Source organism: Mustela putorius, unplaced genomic scaffold, assembly GCF_011764305.1.
Source record: "Mustela putorius furo isolate JIRA1106 unplaced genomic scaffold, ASM1176430v1.1 tig00003859_pilon_pilon_pilon, whole genome shotgun sequence".
NCBI classification, from domain to species: domain Eukaryota; kingdom Metazoa; phylum Chordata; class Mammalia; order Carnivora; family Mustelidae; genus Mustela; species Mustela putorius.
Window position 1 is genome coordinate 3,132,787 of NW_025422011.1, and position 6,155 is coordinate 3,138,941.

A 6,155-nucleotide genomic window follows, 5' to 3' on the forward strand; every position below is an offset into this window, starting at 1 on the left:
CCCGAACCCTGAGTGAATGGTCCCAAAGCGACACGGCCGGTCCCAAACAGCTTCACGGACCACCACTACCCCACTCTTCACCCAGCACCCTCCAGAGTCACTAGCGCATGTGTGCCCCCAGCTCCTGCTGGTTCCCAGGAGCCAGGTCCTGCGACTCTTCCTGTACAAAAGCTCTTGGTCCAGCAGCAGGGACTATATGTCCCTATTTGGCAACAGGGAGGAGGGCGCAGATCTTTTTTTTTTTTTTTGAGGGCGCAGATCTTCAGAGGGTAAGTCCCACCCTGCAGGGCGACAGCCTAGGGCAAGGTCTCTGCACCAGGTCCAGGAAAGGAGAGGCAGATACTTCCGCTGGCCCCGGGGAGCTAGGGAAACCGGGGAGTTCAGAGTTTTCCGTGCTTCCACCAAACACCTCCAGCTCGGGTCTCACCCCGACTTTGGCAGAGGCCACCTGCCAAGGCTGTACATTCAGCCTCCTCGGCAGTTCTGCCATAATTATGATTACATTCTGGGCCTGATTTTCAGCAGCCCGGCCTGTGGCCGTAGGAGATGCTGGCACAGAGCCTTCTGTTACTCACAGTGTGTCCTGGGTTGACAGCCGGCTGATCTGAGCAGGAAGGACCTTACCTCAAGGCTGGAAGAGAGCTGACAGGGACAGCCAGCTCCATCTGCCTGACCATTACTATTGTCCACATCCTGCCCACGCACTAGAGCTCTGGCTTTCCCCTCCATCTGAATCACATCCCACCCACCGCTGGCGAGAGTTGTTCAGCCGGGATGCTGGAGAGTACCAGAGGTCATCGACAGCCGCGGATGGGTCCTTGCTGCCATCTGGGGCTAAGGGAGTCCAGCCTTACAAAACTATTCACAGGGTCAGCTTTCTAGAGCCACTTCTAGTACCAACTGTCTTAGTTTATGTGCTACCAAATCAAGGAAAAAGCCACTGGAAAGCAGGGAGCTTGCAGAAGGTGAGTCCAGAGAGCCAGAGCAAGGGACGAAGAACAGGAGTCAGGGAAGAATGGAAAGCCATGAGGGTTATCATACCGAGCTGGGGAATGCGGCTCAGTCCTCTGCAGAACTGCGGAGAACACACCCCAGAACTGTCCCTTTGAAGGCTAGGGAACGACAGCATCCATGCTCTGAAGGCCATCCCCTACTGGTTAAGGGCCATCCCAGATGTAAACTCCCATTTCTGAGATATGCCTACACAGCCTAAGCAAGCTCCCGTGGGTCTTTGCCAAAGAGCTGAGAGATACGGTGAGAACATGAGGTGAAGTAAAACCATTTAAAAATGAGGGGAGAGACACCTGGGTGGCTCAGTTGGTGGAACGTCCAACTCTTGGTTTCAGCTCAGGTCATGAGCTCAGGGCTGCAGGGCTCTGCACTCAGCAGGAAGTCTGCTTGGGATTCTCTCTCCCTCTCCCTCTGCCCCTTCCCACTGCTTGCACTCTCTCTTCCTCTCTCCCTCATAAATCTTAAAAAAAAAAGAAAAAAATCTTAAAAAAAAAAAAAGAGGGGAAAAGCCTTAAATGAAAAAGGAAAGCAAAGGATGAGAGATGGTGGGGGGGAAGCCCCTTACTGAATGGTGCTTTAGAGATGAAGAACCTTCTTGGTGAGCATCCTTGAACCTTTCACATATCTCAGCCCAACATCTGCTGTGTTACATTATTAAGTATCTGCAAGTGTGTCTCTTCTACTGGTTGCCATGTTTTTGGAGTCAATTTCCACACACTGAAGCACAGAAAGATGTGTATCTCCAAAACCATTATCCAAGAAAACAGGTCATAATCTTCCCATCCAAAGAGGACACTCACTGATCTGAAGGGGCCCGTACATCCCAATGATTAGAGCAGCGATGTCCACAATAGCCAAACTATGGGAAGAGCCCAGATGTCCATCAACAGATGAATGGGTAAAGAAGATGTGATATATAGATACACACATACACACACACACACACACACACACACACACAATGGAGTATTATGCAGCCATCAAAAAAAGAATGAAATCTTGCCATTTGCAGTGACATGGAAGGAACGAGAAGCCATTATGCAAAATGAAATAAGAAAATCAGAGAAAAACAATTATCATATGATCTCACTGATCTGAGGAATGTGAGAAACAAGACAGAGGATCATAGGGGAAGGGAGGGAAAAATGAAACAAGATAAAACCAGAGAGGAAGACAAACCATAGAAGACTCTTGATCTCAGGAAACAAACTTGAGGACTGCTGGAGTGGAGGGAGGATGGGAAGGATGGGGTGGCTGGGTGATGGGACACTGAGGAGGGTATGTGCTATGGTGAGTGCTGTGAATTGTGTAACACTGATGAGTCACAGACCTGTACCCCTGAAACAAATCATACATGATATATTAAAAAAAAAACAAAAAAAACCCAAAGTGGACACTCGTGCTACCACCACCACATTCAAAGGCCCTGACAGTGAGCTTCTTGGAAGAGAACTGAAAGGATTCTTCTACTAATTAACATTCCGCATAACACCATAACCTATATGAAACAAGAATTTCACAGCAAAGCCCTACAAACTTAACCTTGAAACACAGCAAAACCTGTCCCTGCAAAACACTGGAATCATCTGGCTAGCTGTCAAACACTGAGTCACTGGAAAAATCTTTTAACTCCTCTCTACGGTCAGGATGAGACACATTTTCTGTTCCTCGAGTTATTTATTCCGAAAATGTGCCTGAAAAACCTCTCCTTGGTGCTCCCGGCTAGATCCGATCCATTTAGTCCCATGTTTTGAGTCACAATCTCATCTTAACCTTTTTAGAAAAGCCCTCACAACTGAATTCCTAGGACCACTCCAATACTGGAACTTAACCCCACCATGCCTGAAAACGAGGGAACCAAATATTAGCAAAAGCTGGAAGATCTGTGATTCAGCGCCTCACCTGATAGGGTTCTTTATAATTAAAGTTATATGCGAGCTAACCATCCCTAAAAATGGTTTCCAATGGGAATGGTTTCCAATGGTTTCCATTGTGGGAATCACACTATAACTAATAAGTAAGCTGTACTGAGGACTTACCACAGGCATCTGTTTTAAGCACTTTGTGTTAACTTATTCAATCTTTTAACAGTGCCACGGGACAAGCTACTATTATCCTCATTCTCCAGACAGGGTAAAAGCAAGGGGGAGGCTAAGAAATTGCACAATGTTACAAAACTAGAAAAATGTCAAGGCTAGGATTTGGAGGATGGCAGTCTGACTCTGGAGCCCGTCCTACTAACCTCCAACCCTACCCCCAGTTACCTACAAAAGCGTAAACTAGATTTAACTTTTTCACTCCTCAATTAGCAGAGGCAGCATAATTGAGGGACCCAAATCTATCTATCCATTCATACCAGACCATGCAAACAAGACACTTAAGGCAGCGGAAGTGAGGAATGCTGGAAACTGAGTCATAGATCACCACGAAGAGCCTTTGAGCCCTGAAATTTACAAACCAAGTCCAGTGCAAGTCCTTAGAGCGCTCAACTGCCTTCGAAGAATTAAAACGGACATATTTCTATTTCAAGGCATCTTCAGACCAGCAGTAAGTCAAGGACCCTTCTCGAGAGTAGCAGCTCCCAGTAAGTCTCACCCAGCAATCATCCGAGTCTCAAAACTGGTCTGGTCTGGTAAATGCCTCTAAGCTTTGAATCGATGCCCAAAGCCAGGGCACCTTCCCCAGTCTTCTCTCCGCGCTGGGAGCCTGAGGCCCCAAGCCCTGCCCTGGCATCCTGCGCCGCACGGGCTGCCACAGGCCACGGGCAGCGGGAAGGCAGAGGTCCCGGCACTGGGTGGACCCTGCGGGAAAGGCAGCTGCGGGGTCCCGGGAGACCGAAGGAGCGGGCGGGGGTGGGCGTGGGCAAGGGGGACAGGTGGGCAGCAAAGCGCGGGGCGGGCCAGCGGACCAGGCGGTGCGGACATCCAAGCGCTCCCACAGCCGGAGACGTCGCAAGCGGCCCCGGCGGGGATGGGGTCGCCCCTCGCCGTCCTCAGGCCTCCGCGCGGCCCGCGCTTCCCGGCGGCCGGGCCCGACTCCGCCGCAGTCCCGGAGGCCCTTCCTCGCCGCGCTTACCTCGGCCACGGTTGCCTCCCGCTCGGCCCCGCGCTCGGTCACCGGGGCATGCCGCAGGGCGCGCGCCACGGCCGCCCGGGAGGGATCGCGCGGACTCGCCGGCCGCCACCCCAGGCGCCCGGTCTACGCGAGAGAGCCGGGAGAGCCGGGCCAGCGACCGGGCTCGGAGGCGTCTGACACCGAGCGCACTGCGCATGCGGGAGCGGCCGGGCCCGCGCCCCCTGCTGGACAGGAGGAGTCAGGGCACCGCGTAGGGTTTCTCCCCAGGCAGGCGCGCGAAGCTCAGGCTCCGCCCTGAAACTCTTCAGAATTAAAGAACCTTTAGGTCCAAACAGGGAGGCAACATGCTTCACTTACGAAGCTCTCACAAATGCAGACGTTTTACTCCAGTGAGCAGTGGTGCGCGTGCGGCGTTCCTGGGGGGCAGTTTGGCTACAGCCATCAAATGTGTCTGCCCTCAACCTTCCCCCACCAAGACGTTTAAACCCCAGCAAGGAGGGTCGCCTACGGATATTCTCAACAGCGTTTACCGAAAACACTCATTACAGCGTTGTTCCAAATAATAGCTAAAAACTGGAAACAAGCAAAATAAAATGTGGTAAATTTTATAATAATCAAAATAAATTATGACTAAAGTGCAACCACGTGAGAATGCATGTATATCTCGAAGGTGTGCGAATACGGAAGCATGCTCTAAAACTGAGTCAGGATGGTCCCCTTTCCATAAACTCATGTATAAGCGGAAACCGGAGAGAGAAAAATACACGCAGAAGTTTACCTTCAAGCGTATGAAGAATGTTCTTTTCTGGAGGGAATCCAAGAAGCAGTAAACAGTTTTGAAAGAATAACGGTGGAGATAGAAGTGGGGGAAAGAGACTTTTGTATTTTGTTTCTGTACTGCTTATGACCTAGCCTTATACATGCATAGTAAAGCTCCTGTCATAAAGCATAAGTGGAGCTAAAAATGTCAATCAAAAATGCAGAATGCTGAAATTGGGAGGTTGATGAGATGACCGCAAAGAGCCTGAGCGGTTTACAGGTAACTCGCTGCAGAAGCCGAACCCTTCCGGGGCCCAGCTATCCCATAGCGCCATCTGGTGGAAGTTGTCGCTTACAGCTTAAATGATGGGAGTGATTCTGTGTCTGGGAACGGGGGCTTCCAGCAGCAAGTGATTCAAGGAATATTCTTGTGAGTTAATGCCGGCTTGCTACTGATCCAGGGATATTGGGATGAGAGTATTCTTGAGATGGGAAACCCACATATTGCATCTCCACGTCCAAATCCACATGTCCCTAAAACAATAGGAAATTTACCACACAGACACCCATTTGATTACTGGACAGATGGAAAATATTTTGTTTTCTTGTCTCTCTCTTATTTATATTATTTTATATATTTGATATACATCTATATTATTATTTATATATAAATATATTATTTATATACTATTATTTATATTATATAAATATTTTTATTTATACTTATATATTATTTTATATTTATGTATAATATATAATATTTGTATATTATTTATACACATAATTTATATATAAATTTATTACTTATATTATTTAAATATATTAGCACATATTAATTATATATTTATTTATATATTTACTTATATTTATATAAAAATTTATATAAAATATTAACTGTATATTTTATATACATAATTTTTATATAAATATATATTCATATATATTTATTATATATTATTTATATTATTATTTATATATATTTTATATATGTTATTTATGTATAAGTATGTATTATGTATATATGTATTATGCTTAAATATGTATTACTTATGTATAAATAATATGAAAATAATATAAATTATTAAATAATATGTAAATATATAGTTTATATATAAATATATGTAAATATATAAATATATTATTTTATATATAAATCTTAGATATAAATTTAAATCTTACATATAAGTATAAATCTTATATATAAATCTTTTATATTATTTATTATGTATATAGAAATATCATTTTTATATATAATTATATATAAAACATATAATATGATATATAATTATATATATTTATATATAAATATG

General features: G+C 45.4%; 1 protein-coding gene across 1 annotated transcript in view; it reads right to left on the reverse strand.

The window, feature by feature from the left end:
- Nucleotides 1-4,281, reverse strand: part of EXT2 (exostosin glycosyltransferase 2) — a 141,160-nt gene extending 136,879 nt beyond the window's left edge. The window contains exon 1 of the mRNA XM_004763195.3: nucleotides 4,087-4,281. The gene's annotated coding sequence lies outside the window, so the exon portion shown is untranslated. The remainder of the gene's footprint in view (nucleotides 1-4,086) is intronic.
- Nucleotides 4,282-6,155: the final 1,874 nt, after the last annotated feature.